General features: G+C 42.7%; 1 long non-coding RNA gene across 1 annotated transcript; it reads left to right on the plus strand.

Annotated features, from left to right (window-relative positions):
- Positions 1–1,842: 1,842 nt before the first annotated feature.
- LOC116738383 lies at positions 1,843–11,125 on the plus strand. Its single transcript, XR_004344262.1, has 4 exons — positions 1,843–2,059; positions 7,737–7,872; positions 8,412–8,568; positions 10,920–11,125. It is a non-coding gene; the product is annotated as an uncharacterized LOC116738383 (long non-coding RNA).
- The last annotated feature ends 4,041 nt before the right edge of the window (positions 11,126–15,166 follow it).

Here is a 15,166-nt window from a genome sequence, read left to right on the forward strand (position 1 = left end):
AAGGTTTTAAACGTCATTTAATCTAATCATTTCGTCATATTTTTTAAGGCCATTTTTTCCACTTTCATTTGAAAATAGTAGCAGACTACAAAAGTGGCAAAAGTAAAATTATTGTATACTTTTTATTCAGCTTCCACAAATAAAAAACATACAACCATAGTACAATTTCAAAACTGGGAAATTAAATGTGATTTAATACTGTCAAGTGATTTGTAGACCTGATTCAAATTTTGCCAGTTGATTCACTAATGTCCTTTTCCTGGTCTAGGAACCAATCCAGGATCCTGCCATTTGTTTTCTTGTCTCCTAAATTTCCTTTAACTGGGGGCAGTTCTTCAATTTCTTTGTCCTTCCGGATGATGACATTTTTAATTCTCTTGGTCCTTTATTTTGTGGAATGTTCTCCATTTGCAACCCTTTCATTTTCAAGTTTAAGCAACCAAGCTGATGATTCCTGAGATATCACAGCAAATTAGTGGCAGATTTATAAACAAATATAAGGCTGCAAATTGTATGAAAATTTATCCCAAGATTTCAGAAGGCTTGTCTCTTACTAGAAGGGTAAAGACTGATACAAGGAACCGGTGAACCTACTCAACTATTATAACAGGTGCAATCAATACATGTCTCTAGTATATTCCTGATTTCCTATTAAATCTTGGATTTTGTGCTAAGCCACGGGATTGTAATAGTTTGCAAAAGCCAAAATGGTCCCACGCCCACAGTCTGAGCTCCTTTTTTGTTTCACCCAGGACTTTGTCTTGTCCTAAAGAAGGTGGAAGGGTATGTTCACAAAACATTTAGAACATGGCTAGTAGCAAAGTGCTCTTTCAAATGAGTTATGCAAAAAGACTGGGTTTAGAATGAATGTTATAGAAGATCACGAAAAGGGAGCAAAGCATGGCGAGTGATGGAGAAACCTCTAGATACACATACCATCGTTGGAGAGATAGATGATGGAATATCTATCTATCTATCGTCACACATACCACCGCACACCATTCCCTCTACTGTCCCTCTGGCGACCGTCCCAGGCCAAGATACATTGCATGTGCTCTGGGTTAGATCAAGGTTCCAAATGACAGAGACTAAAGGGAAAGACAAGGAATCCCTCAATCCCTCTCCAGCCAAAGACGCTGGCAAGAGTCCTGGCTGCAGAGGAAATCTGGACTCCAGGAGGAGAGGACACAAGGGGAACAAAGGGAAGGGCAGGAGAGCAGGAGGGGAGGGTCCCAGGCGCTCCCAGCCCGCTCCCAGCCGTGGGGAGAGCAGGGCGCGGACTTGGAGTCCCCGCCACTCAGAGACCGCGCCTGCCGGGGTCGCCAGACTCGGGCTCCCGCCCACGTGGCGCGCGGGATTCAACGCGCGACGCCGCCTCCGCCCCGCCCGCCCCCTCCTCGGCCCAACTCGGACGCAGTCGGGGTCCTGAGCTCCCGACCCGCCCCCCGGCCGGCCAGCGGAGAGCCCCGCCCCGCGCCGCCTCCGCCCGCCCCCTCCGCGGCCCAACTCGGACGCAGTTGGGGTCCTGAGCGCCCGCCCCCCACGGCCGGCCGGCGGTGGGCCCCGCGCCGCCGCCTCCGCTCCGGCCCGCTCTCCGCTGCTCTCCGCTCCCGCGACGGGAAAAGTGGGCGCCGGCGGCGGCTCCCCCGCCCGGGGAGCGCGCTCCTTGCCGACGCGGGGCTGTGGGTCTTCGGCGCCCCGGGCTTCTGCGGCGGCGGCTCCGGAGGTGTCCCGCGGTCCCAGGGCCCCGCCCGGGAGACGCCCTCGCCCGAAGCCGCGAGGCCGGGCTGCGGCCACTCCCTCCCCTCCCGGAGAGTGGCGGGCTTTGCGCGGGGAGCCGGAGTCGAGCTGCCGAGAAAGCCCCGGGGGACTTTGCTCAGCGGGACCCTGGAACTCTTCTGCTAGAGTAACCGAGAGCTACGGGCTGCGGGGCTGGAGGAGCTGAGCTGACGATCCGCACGTTGGCGGTGACCGGGTCTCCGCACACAAAGGCCACTCCACCTGGGTGACCACCACCACGTCTTGAGTCCCGAAGTGGCGGCGAGGCGCGATCGGAGAGGTGAGGGGTGAGGAGGGTAAGCGCTAAAGTGTGTTGGTGCGTCGGGTGGGGAGGGGCCTATTAGGCTTCTGACTTGGGAACTGTGCAGAAAGAAGCCACTGCCGGACTCCTGCCAGGAGCTGTATCACCTCCAAAATGCTTCCATTCCCCCGGGCCCTCCATCTTCTCCAAGCCCCAACTCTGCAAGAAACTTCTGAGTTAGCAGGTAAATCCTACACTCTGTCACCATGGTCTGAAGCCCAGACAAAGAGTGGATTTGTTATTAAGTACCTGGGATGTGGGGGTGAGAGGGTTAACTTTTAGGGCAGTCTGACATTCTCAGGAAGGATTTCCCTTGTACTTGCTGCAAACTTACTCATGGCTCCAGTAAGTCCAAGATGAATTATTAGTAAGGGAATTGAAAGTGGAGAACTGCAGTGACAGGCATTGTCCTTTGGTGCAGTCCCTCCCTCTGGGCATTCAGGAGATAGATGTAAGTTACAGAGAGAGTCTGCACGACCTTCTAAGAGCGCGTGTGTGTGTATGTGTATGTTTAGAGCTGGGGCTTTTGCAGCTGGAGAACGGTTGATTGTTTTCCAGTGTGAGCCAGTCCTAGAAACATCAGTACACCAGTGACAGCAGCCCCCTGTCCTCCCCCACTGTGTGCCCTCCTTTGGCAAAGAGCATACATAAAGGATTGACCCTTCTTTATGAGGTGAAGGGATCCATAGATCACAGGAGGCTGACACTGGGGACAGTATGTGTGGTGGGCTTGGGATGAAAGCCAGTGACTTTTGGCCATGTCAGAGGACGTTTTAGAATTTGGGGAAGAAATCTGCTGCTCCTCACTGTCAGAGAGTCAATTTAAAGTGAACCTGGAAACTCGTGGGCAGAGAAAACAACAGCTTTGGTGTTTACGATTGAAGACCATTAACAAAGTGTGTGAAAGTTTTCTAGGCTGCCATCAAGCAGACATTGAGAACATTAGGAACAAGGGCACACCAAAAATAAATATAAGTGAGTGGTGGATTTAATCAGGAAACAGAGATTGCTCTTTGAAATATGCACAGATTATCCTGGTTAGCACCTACTACTGTGTTTTCATTTGTAGAATAATTGCCAGAAGCCTCCCCAGAGACGTGGTACTTTAGTTAGGCACATTGTGAGCTTCTGAAATGGAAGTTTCGAGTATTGTAAGATAAAATCTGTTCATTAGGAATTCTGTGGGACATGGGTTTAGAATGTACTGATGCAGGGGCCTCTGGGTGGCTCAGTTGGTTAAGCGTACCACTCTTGATTTCCGCTCAGATTATGATCTCATGGTTCGTGAGTTCAAGCCCCACATTGGGTTCTGTGCTGTCAGCATGGAGCCTGCTTTGGATTCTCTCTCTCTCTCTGCCCCTCCCTGGCTCACACCCTCTTCTCTTTCAAAAAATGAACGTTAAACATTTTTTGAAATGTATTGATGCAGATCATAGTAACAACATTTAGTATTTCATAGCCCTGTCCTGAGAGCATCCAGAATACCCTAGTGTGTAGCCTCGAGGACACAGGTTCCGGTTCATATGTTGTTCATATGCACGTTTACTTCAACAGTTGCGGGAGAGATAATTTCCATGGAGCTCCTGGAGACCTTTGCTCTCCCTGCCTTCTTTAACAATCGCACATCCTTAGTATCATTACCACTAAAATTACTCATTCTGCTTAAATTCGAAATCGTTAAAACTTTCTTCCTTCTTCAAGTAGTTAACTCAGAATTTCTGGCTGTAAACAGAAGTTTCAAACACATCCAGTACGAAGTAAAGAACTTTGGTCTAGAAATACATATTGTTATCCAAGCTGCAAATTATCCCTTACCTCGTCCTGAAAGATTTCAAACAGAATGAGAGAGGGGAAAAAGCATCTTTGGCAAACCAGATACTTGTGTATTTAAGGACTTACTAAGATGTATTGCCTGGGGGTGTGTGTGTGTGTGTGTGTGTGTTGTGTGTGTGTGTGTGTGTGTGTGTGTGTGTGTGTTGCAAGCATGGTCAGATGCTGATGATTACAAGTCATATAGGGACAATGTTTTTCAAATCTTGGATGGGTTATGTGCAGGAAGGAAGTCTACTAAGGTTACTTATTGTAGTAAGTAATAGGTATGGTGGCTGTCAGTGTTTGAGCACTCAAAGTCTGCTACCTCGTGAGCTTTCTCTTGATTGAAGTCTGTCATTTCTTAATCTTAACCCCCCACACACCCCATACCTTTGCACTCGCTCTCTCACTCTCTCTCTCTCTCTCTCTCTCTGTCCTCAGGAGAAGAGGTAATAATCCGTTTCATCTAGCCAGATATATCTGTTTCAGCATCTTGGGGGAGATAAACTTATTATTTTTGTGAATTGGAGTGCGTAGAATCAGAAGTAACCTCTCAAATGGAGGCAACTTGGTGCAATGAAAAACAGGGGAGATTTGAACTCTAACCCTATTTATTTGTCACGTACCTTGGGCAAATTGACATAATCTGACTTTCGATTTCTCATCTGTAAAGCAAGGTCAGTGCCAATCAGGATTAATCGACAGAATGACACATCTTGACGCACATGAAAGGGCATTGTTGTTGTCAAGTCCTAAACACGTGTGTCGCTGCTACTTCCAACACTTTTCTTTCTCTCAGATCATTAAAGGGAACAACAGTTCATCAACCCCAAATATGAAAACAAAATCAGAAGGTCATGATTTGTCACTTTGATTTCCTCCCCCCAGAAAGAAGTGGGGCATAGGTGTCACACGTCCTCTGGATCTGTCTCTTTCCGATCTTCAGCTAAAAGCCGTAGAAAGACTAATGGTTATACTAACACCTGAATCAAAGGTATGGTGATTATAGACTGCCCACATAACTTTCCAAAAATTCTGAATGGTTTTCTTACCTCCTTTTCCTCTTCTTCCTGTCTACTTTCTGTGCATTTTGCTGATGCTCTTGGGACAGCCATTTGAGGATGTACCTTTTGCCTTGCACGTGATCAGTCCTTTCTTTATTATGTATGTGTGTGTGTCTGTGTGTGTGCGCACGTATGAGGCAGAGAGAGAGGGACTGAGAGAGTGAGTTCAGAGGAATTTTCAAGATTTTGAGCCATTATTTAAATTCAGGTATTGACATTTGCAGCCTTGGCATACAGGCAAGACTTTTTTGATGAGAACCACGGCAAGATTTGGACCAAATGAGGGAATACTGTTGCATGCAAGATGCCGAACAGATCATTTGTCAGGAGCAGGAACGTATTGCTTCTACACAACTTATTTTATACATGATCTAACTTTATATGATTCTGTTCACTGCCTGGTGGGGTGTGTTGTGTGTATTATTCTTTGTTCCACTGAGTTTCAAAATGCTAACTAGCACAAGTTCATTAATCCCGATGAAATTATTGGTAAGTATGTGGTAAGCATTAATATCTTTTCCTCACATTTTTATGCTGAATATAATTGTATGTTTCAGTTTCTTACCCCCATCTCTTTCTCACGGGCAACATTGCTCAGACAGTCCTCTGCATACATAACGTATGCCATTATGATGATATTAATGTTGCATTTATCAAATTGCATGACCATCTGGTTTTTTGACATGTATGTCTTCTCCTTCAGCTGTTTTTAGACCTGACGTGTATCAACACAGCCTTGGCAATTAAACCAGGACAGTATTTTTTTTGAAAATCCATTATATTCATCATTTAAAAAAAATTCACAAATTTTGTGAGGCTTAAATGATCACTTATGTTACACCAACTAGGAAACCATGGTTCAGAAAGAATAAGTCACATGTTCAGGCTCTTACGTGAGTGTCAGGGACAGAGCACAATTTGGAAACTTTTTTGATCTGACTCCCAAATTAATGCCTGCCTTGTGGATTTTAATGTAGGCCATAGAAATCCGAGGCTGTTAAGATCTGTTTGTAAAATTATGCGTCATGAATTAACTTCAGAGGAGTTCAGGGAGAGGCACATCCTGGTTATGGATGCTCCATCTTGAGAAAAAGGAATGCTTTTTTTTTTTTTCAACGTTTATTTTTTTGGGGACAGAGAGAGACAGAGCATGAACGGGGGAGGGGCAGAGAGAGAGGGAGACACAGAATCGGAAACAGGCTCCAGGCTCCGAGCCATCAGCCCAGAGCCCGACGCGGGGCTCGAACTCACGGACCGCGAGATCGTGACCTGGCTGAAGTCGGACGCTTAACCGACTGCGCCACCCAGGCGCCCCAAAAAAGGAATGCTTTTAATACATACCTGGCAAATTTCATTCCTTAGTTCCAATAGTGATTACATTGTTCTCATACTGTCCTCTTCATCTTTAAAGTTTATTTTTTAACTTATTTTGAGAGACAGACCAAGCAAGGAGAGGTGGGGCAGAGATAAAGGGAAATAAGAGAATCCCAAACAGGCTGACATGGGGCTCAAACCAACAAACACTGAGATCGTGACCTGAGCCAAAACCAAGAGGCGAACACTCAACAGACTAAACCACCCAGGCGCCCCTTCTCTTCATCTTCAGAGAGCCTTAAAAGTCAACACTTGAGTGATTCACTGAGCACAAGTTCATAGGAAAATTTTGAGTTCTAGTCTTAGTTCATTCATTTCTGAATCAACAAGAAATCTGATTTTAGCTGGACATTGGCTGTGAAAACCAGGTTTGGTGATCATTTGTAAAAGATTTTTTTTTCAGTTGACATTTTAAATTTGAGTAGAATTGACTTTCTTTAACAAAGTTGTAGTTTTTCTTTTCTGATCAGGGCTCTGGCCCTAATTATGAAGGCTAGTGCATTGTGACATGGAAAGCAAGATGCTGTAGAGGAAGAAAGTATAAGATGTGGAGGCAGATGGACCGGTTTGAATCTCCTCTCTAGGAATCTAGACTATGTGCTTTCTGCTTTCTGATGACACATAGTCAGCTTTTTCTCTGGAGCTCCACCCAGGTCAGAGGCAATGTTTTAGTGTCTTCCATTTGAGGGTATTGAGCTCTTTGTACTTGTGAGTAAAGTTTTGGGGAAACAAGGATGACAGATTGATCTGTGTCCTTGACAGTGAGCAAACCTTCTATTTCACATGATAGGAAATACCTATCTCCCTTTTGTTCACGTACACATATGTGTACAGAAATTCCTGAAATTTGAAACCCACTATTTAAATCAGGTACTGGTTTTCCTAGTAAGACATAAAGACATACTAGTTTGTTTTATATCACTTTTGTGTTGGCAAGCATGCAATCTTTAGCTACAAAACGCGTAATCTGAGAATAGGAATTAAGCTTCTTTTTGGAATTTGCTTGTACCTTCTATATCATTAAATATTGACTATAGGGGAGGTGGGTTGGAGGATGTGTTAAATGGGTGATGGGGATTAAGGATGAGCACCAGGTGTTGTATGGAAGTGATGAATCACTATATTGTATACCTGACACTAACATTACACTGTCTGTTAACTAACTGGAATTTAAATAAAAGCTTTTTAAAAAATTGACCCTGGGGATGATTCACATCTTTATCTTAAAAAAATATATATGAATAGAATAGAATAGAATAGGACACAAAACCGTAGAATTAGGCACAAAAGTATTTAGAATGTTTTCTTATTTCTATCAGTAATGGCTAACATGTAAGGAACACTATGGGCCAGGGACAACACTAACAACATTATGCAAATAGTCTTACTAACTTTTCATTCTACAGGTATTTGCTGAGCACCTGGTATGTTCAGGATACCGATAAAGAAGTGTGTGTGAGATGGTGTAGAAAGTCATGAACCTTTATACGAGACTGTAGAAGAAGCAGGTCATCTGATGGCAGGACTGCTAGGGAAGTAAAGGTGAGACAGGGGCCTTCTGGCTGGGGTGGTTATGATGGCTTGTGACAAGGGTGATACTTAAATTGGATCATGAGTAGTAGTGAGAACTTTAAAACGGGAGTTGTGAGAGAGCCATAGCTCGGGATAGGCAAAAGAACTGAAGAGCAAATGTGGAGAGGACAGATTAAAATTCCTTAATCTACAATACCAGTTTTGAATGAATATGGGTATATTGCATGCCTAATGAGAAATTGAAAATCGGTCTCCCCCAAAACAAAAATAAAAACAGAAACAAACCCATGCCATCCCTTAGAGATACGATTGCCCTTATTTGCACATTTACATCTCATCTTGAATATCATTGCTTTTTTTTTTTTTTATCCTGACTTTTTCCTCAAACACAGTTTTCAAAACAGAGACTGTCGTATTTAGTAAACTCTGTCAGACATCCTGAGCCAGGCTACCCAACTGCCACTTTGCTTTATGTCTTTAAATGTATATGCAAATTCCATGACTTTCCTCTCTGTGTATGTTGACTATTGTCCCATACCTCTCAAAAGTATGAAGAATGCACGTGTGTCTCCAAAGGCAAACTGGCCACATGTCGTCTCTGCGATGGCCAGAGGTGATGGCCTGGAAGAGCTGTGGCCAGTGAGGAGGGACCAGACTCCTTGGAAGATGAAGGCCACTGCAGAGTGCACACTCCACTCAGATCAGGTGCGTGTGTAGGAGAGGAAGAAGTTTCCTTCTTTCCTCCAACGTGCTTCCAATTGGTTTAGGAATTAAATTGACATGAGGCAGATTAACAGGATAAAAAAAAAATAACACAGTGCACACAGAGGCACAGTAATGATACTGAGACTTCAAGAAATGATCGGAGCAGACAGTTTTTATACTTTCTCGACAAAGTGACAATAAATCTGTGAGGAAGTGCCAGGAAAAGAAAATGTAACTATGGGAGCTGCAGTTAGTAAAGAATTCTAAACAGAATTTGGGCTGGGATGGTAAAATAGTAAAAAAGTAACAAGGGTTGTGTTTCAAACCTCCTTGGCTCAAATTTCCGATCTCTGGTGATAGAGATTGTCTTTACCTCCCATTCACATTGGAGATTTCTTGCTTTCTGGAGACTAATGCAGGTGTTGGGGTGGGGGTGGTGGCAATCAGAGTGCTCTTTTAACCCTGGTTGTCTCTCAGATAACTTTTATTTAAAATAATCAATATGTCAATGCAGCACATTTGGGAGCAGCTGGCTGTTGGCCCCTACAGATGCAATAGTTGAAGCTTGGCAAGAAACAAAGATGAAATCTTACTACGTGAGGTTATACTGAAAGAATAGGGCTTACTCTAAAATCTGGGTAGGAATAAAAGGACCTGAATACTCTTGTAGGAAATCCTACCTGTACTTTTACATGTACATCAAAGCTGTCATGTCTCTGTTTCTGCTGATATCTACTGAATATGTTTATACTACCTTATATCAGTAATGTGCCTTTTTGCTGTTCAAAATGCTTCGCTTTGGAAGAATTTTGTCATATACTTCAGTTTATTATCATCATAGTCCTCAGAGATGAGAAGGACAGGTATTATTGCCTACATGTTGTGGGAAATGAAGCTGAGGGATGGCTGGTTGAGCAGAGAGATTTACATGCCAGGTGTTGGAAGAAAGGGGGGCTAGAATGTAGGACACAGAATTCCGTGGATACCTGGGCTTGCTCAGGGTTTTTTGCCATAGGTTAAGGAGTGAGTTATGTTTTGCCTGAAGCCTGCATTCCTGCCCATTGGGGACCACCAGTGGGCACAGGGTTCCTGAAGTCCAGGAGAACCGATAAAAGTGATGTGTTAGGTGGTTGAGGGTGATTGAGGGGTCATCATTAGCCTTTAGAAAGTGACCATACAAGGTGCCAATAAGATTTACTTCAAGTCAGGTGCAATTGCCTAATGATACAAGTGTTATTTTTTATGCTGACAATTGTACATCAGACATCAATGGCTTCTTTTGCTTTTCTTGTATCTGATTGAGGCTGGCTGTTGGAGACAAGGCCGAGGGGAGTTTGTTGAACACGAGAGCAACTCTGTTCCACCCAGATACGCTGTTTACATGACATAACAGAAGGTGACTTTTAACAATGGTAGTAAAAGTCACCATGTCTGTTGAGCACATTGTAGAACATCACTGTTATTTAATTTAATCCTTACAACAACCCTGTGAAATAGGTATTATCCCCGTTCTACCATTGTGGAAAGTGAGGCTCAGAGTGTTACTAACTGGGCTCCTTGGGAGTTACTACAGAACTATCGAACTCCTTGTAGTGTAGTACAGAACAAATGGGAGTTCCAGGCAAGGCTTTTATTGGGAACTGTGCTTAAGCACAAGGGTGACAGAACAAAGGAGAGGATCCTTCAGGCTGACTCTCAGAGCAGAAGCTAAGGAAAGTTGCTAGAGGCTGGTGGGAAAGAAGTGACATCCAAGCATGTAGAGTGGGGAGAGATACAGGAGGTCGGCATACAGGTGCAGTGGGCAGGACATGCTTCTTCATGCACTGCATGTCTTATTAAATCTTGTTAAATCTCCACCTTTGGGTGTGATTTTTTAGTGTTATAGTGAGGGAGAAAGTTGGTGAAAGGTCAAGTCAGCACTGGGGTCCACCTTGGCACAGACTGGTTTGGTTCAGTCTTCACCAGTCTTCCTGGTTGAGTTCCTTCTTTGGTAAGCATCCTTCTTCCATATTTCTACAAAGTATGCTTCTCAGGAGGCATAGGGTTTCAGCTACCAGCAGATGCTGAATTTCAAGGTCAGAGTTGAGGGGACCCAAGTCCAGTCCCTGCTGGGTCTTCAAGAGTAAGCTGCCACAAATTACCTAGCTGAAAGGTGGTAAACCAGGGATTTGAGTTTTGTTCTGACTTTGACTCCAGAGTTCTTTCCTCTGTCACACTGCCCTTTTGTATGGGTTCATTTTGAAGTTTCTTAGAAAGGGAATTCATGAGTCAGTTCAAGTGATGGTAGGGAGGACCCTTGGCATGAAGAGAAAAATCTAATTGTGTTCCTTTCCACATTATTCTGTTCTCAGGTTGTTGACCTCTTTTTCTTCTTTTCATGATGTCCACCCATTCCTATGCATGCCACATGTAGCGTCACCACCATACCATCTCCGGCTTGCTCTCCAGGAAGAATACGTGGAAGATGACGTTTGATTCTTCCTGCTGGCTGCTGACCCTAGAGAGACATCATGGACAACATGGACACTCACTTCAACATGAGGCTACTGAGACGTGTTATCAGGTAATTGGCTAGTCATGCTGTGCCCAGTAGCTGAAGGCTTCCCAATAGCTGAAGGCTTGATGGTTCTAGGCATCTTCCCTAATTAGGATGAGAGAGGACATGGGAACCCAAACTCATGGGTCATCTGACCCAGGGCTTGCCTGTTTGAAAGGTCAAAGGTCTTCTGTTTAACTCTTCACTTCCCACACTCTCTAGATTAGAATCAAGGCACTTATGTCACTCTGGTTTGGAAATGCTGCTCTACTCTGTACTCGTCCTGCTCTTCATGTTGCTGGGTAGGTGGAGGGATATTGAACTGGGCAGCCTTGGGTTCTCCAGCTGGCAACCAAAACTACATTCAGGGATGGTCCTCAGGCCCCACATTTAAATAATCTGGGGTGTTTTAAGTAAATTTTGCCTGTAGAATTAGTGTTCATTCTGTTGATGGGTGTAGGGGAGTGAGCAAGGATATTTATGTTTTAATAACCTCCAAATGATTCTTATTCACACTAAAGTTTGAAAAACATTTCCCTAGAGGATTCTTCTATAGGCTTCCATGAACTTTCTGAGCTTGCCTACACATTGTGTGTACTTTTTTTTTTTTTTTCTGGAAAGAATTGAGGTCCACAGCTTTCGATAACTTCTCAAAGGAATCTGAATACAGTGGGGTAAGACCCTCTGAAACAGGCTGGTGGACAGATGATGATGTACACATAAGGTGTCAGAAAGAGGAAAGACTATTTTTCCTTGGGAAGCAGTTTTTCTACTGTTGAAACAAATACTTCATTTTGTAGTTTTGTAATTTTGTGATTACATTCCCATTTTGTAGTGGGACCATCTTGGTACCATCTTTCTTGGTTATCCACATAAACAAGATTTGTGTTCTAAGGATAAAATACGGTGTACTCTTTTAACTATAACATATTGATCAGTAGCAAAGACTTTGGAAAAGGCTTCTTGGGTTTGAAATACTGCTTTATCATTTATTAGCTCTGTGACTTCATGAAAATAACTTACTCTATGCCTCTATTTCCTCATATGTAAAAATATTCTTCTTAAAGGGTTGTTCTTAACCCCTCTAAAGGGTTGTTACGGTTGTAAATGGGTTGGTGAACATATAGCCCTTAACACAGTACCTGGTACATAGTAATAAATATTAGATTTATTATTATTATTATTATTATTTATTGTTGTTACGGTCATTCAATTAATAACACTCATCATAGTATATCTAATGTCCACTTAGCAGATATGTAATATATATTATCTCTCGTCTGTAATTATGCTGTCTCCTTTGTCCATTTTCACGTCTTAGAGCACTGAGGTCATCTCTCCTTTTTTTTTTTTTTTTTTTTTTTTTTAAGAGAGAAAGAGTGCCCACATGCATGCCAGCAAGGGAGAGACAGAGGGAGGGAGGGAGGGAGGGAGAGAGAGAGAGAGAGGGAGGATCTTAAGCAGGCTCCATACCTAGTGTGGAGCTTGACATGGGGCTCGAGCTCACAACCATGAGATCATAACCTAACCCCAAATCAAGTGTCATCCACTTAGTTGACTGAGCCACCCATGTGTCTCCCCTTTCTTATCTTTAAAAAGTGTTTTTGTTCTTTTTTCTATATATCCCTCACAGTATTTATACCTATTCACTGAGAGCGAATACTTGCTAAATTCTTGCTGGGTGATTTTGGATTTTGGTTTTTTTTTTTTTTTTTTTTTGGACTTTTCTTGGTCCTCAAAAGCAAGAATACCCATGACCTTGTGCATGAATGTAATAAAATATTATACAGCCATTAAATGTATTGTAGACCTGTATTTAATGTCTTAGCAAATTTACACAGCAAAGCAAAAGTTAAAAACATAAAATTTTAAAATAGTAGGATTTTAAGTTCCATGAAGGTAGAAATCTTTGTCTGTTGTGTATATATTTTAAATATATAACAGGGCATCTGGTACATAATAGAGGCTCAGTATACTTTGTTGAATATAATTCTATTTTTGTAAAAGAAATGTAGAAAAATTTGGAAAAATAGGACTAAAATATTATTGATTATGGCTTTTTAACTATCATTTAAATTGTGGGGTTTTTGGTGTTTCTTCTATGAATATGTGCGATTTCTGTTACTTAAAATATTTTTTTAATTAATTTTTTTAAGTTTATTTATTTTGAGACAGAGAGAAAAAGCATGAGTGGGGTAGGGGCAGAGAGAGCGGGAGCGAGAATTCCTAGAAGGCTCTGTGCTATCAGTGTGGAGCCTGACAGGGGACTCAGACTCACAAACTGTGAGATCATGACCTAGGCCAAAATCAGGAGTCAGACGTTTAACCAACTGAGTCACCCAGGCACCCCCCAAAATATTTTAAACTTAACAAAAAAGATTATGAACCTTATAAGCTTCATTATGCTTCATTTAAGGAACCTAAATTTGACCCCAGAAAATCTCTGTCCAATAACTAGTGTTCATAGATAGTTTTGATGAAAGAGGTGGTGAGGTCACTTTGTGTTTTTTCTTCTTGATTGTGTGATAGCAGACATTCTGGGCCTTTCCTCATCAGTTTCTTTAATTAGAAAAGAGACAGAGTTACTTGCACCAAGACTGTATACAATACACTAGACATTCTGGTGACCTGTAATCCCAACAAAGAAAAAATGTATCTCAATTTAAATCTCAGACATTCGCTTGATCTTGATATTCATCTACGTGTTTACCTACACGTACATATTCAAATACATACACACACTTACACTGTACACCGTTAACCATATGTATACATTGTGAGTCAGGCATTCATATTCTACCTGAAACTCCTTACCCATGAACGTGAGTCATTAGAAGGTGTCACGTGGCTGTGGAAAAGAACGTGGCTGATTGAATTGTTTAAATCAAAGGCAACCTCAGACAAAGGGAGAGAGAAAGAGAAGGTAGAGAGGGGCTGAGGTAGAGAAAGAGAAAGGGAAAGACCAAAAGACTATGATAGAACCAAAGTGAGAGAGAGGGAGAAGCAGGAGGGAGGGAGAGGGAGCGGGGCAAAGAGGCTATGTCAGAAGCATGGGGACCAAGAGAACCAAAGAGAGAATCAGAGGCAGAGTGAAACTGAGCAAATCCAGTGACAAGGTAGAACTTGTAATTCATCAGTGTTTTGACAAGTTCCAGAGTAGAACTTGATCTTACATTGACTAGAACTTTTCCTACTCATGAGTTTGTTTTTTTTTTAAGTGTTGGTATAAGTTCTAGTTTTCTTTTCATAGGTACCATGTCTTACTACTAAAAGTCCCGACACATATGCCAGATTGTGGGGCTCAGGGTAACCAGTAGCCACCACAGTCCCCTTTTGAAGGTGTGTGCATGTGACTTCTGACTTTACAAAGAGAAAGGTATTTCGATTTTTTTTTCCTTTGTCTTGGAATGGGTTTTACTTTTGAAACAGTATTCACCCTAGTGGTTAGATTCTGGCAGCCCATGAAAGCCTAGACTGTGTTCGAGCTTATGTTGTAATTTAGATGTCCAGAGGGTTAATTTTATAGGCACATCTGGGCATACAACTAGAATCAGTAATTTCATTCCTGGTGAAAACTGTACATTTGAGGAGATGTGGGGGCCCCAAAGTCTTGGATGTATTTGTTTTCTTTTTTGACTCTGTAGATGCTCAACAAAGGTAGTTGGTAGCTTACCTAACCACATACGCTTGTTCTTCTTCATGGCGAAAAACAAAGTGACTTAGGATTTTTTTTTCTCTTTGAAGAAACTAGCACAGGCCAATCACTGTGTATTTTTGCTGTCTTTAAAAGGTGCATTTTGTTTAGCAGGGCTGCATAAAGGGTACACTCAACTAACAATACATTTTATAAGAAACTTTTAACAGTTGTTAATTTGGGACATGAGACCATTGCACACTACAGGGGAGGGCAGCCTATGTCCCCTGGAACAAATTTGGTTTGCTGCCTGTTTTCCAAAGTAAAGTTTGATTGGAACACCACCACATTCATTCGTTTTTGCATATCATCTTTAGCTGTTTTTTGATGCACCGGCAGATTTGAGTAGCTAGGACAGTGACTGTATG

This window comes from Lynx canadensis, chromosome D2, assembly GCF_007474595.2.
Source record: "Lynx canadensis isolate LIC74 chromosome D2, mLynCan4.pri.v2, whole genome shotgun sequence".
Classification (NCBI taxonomy): domain Eukaryota; kingdom Metazoa; phylum Chordata; class Mammalia; order Carnivora; family Felidae; genus Lynx; species Lynx canadensis.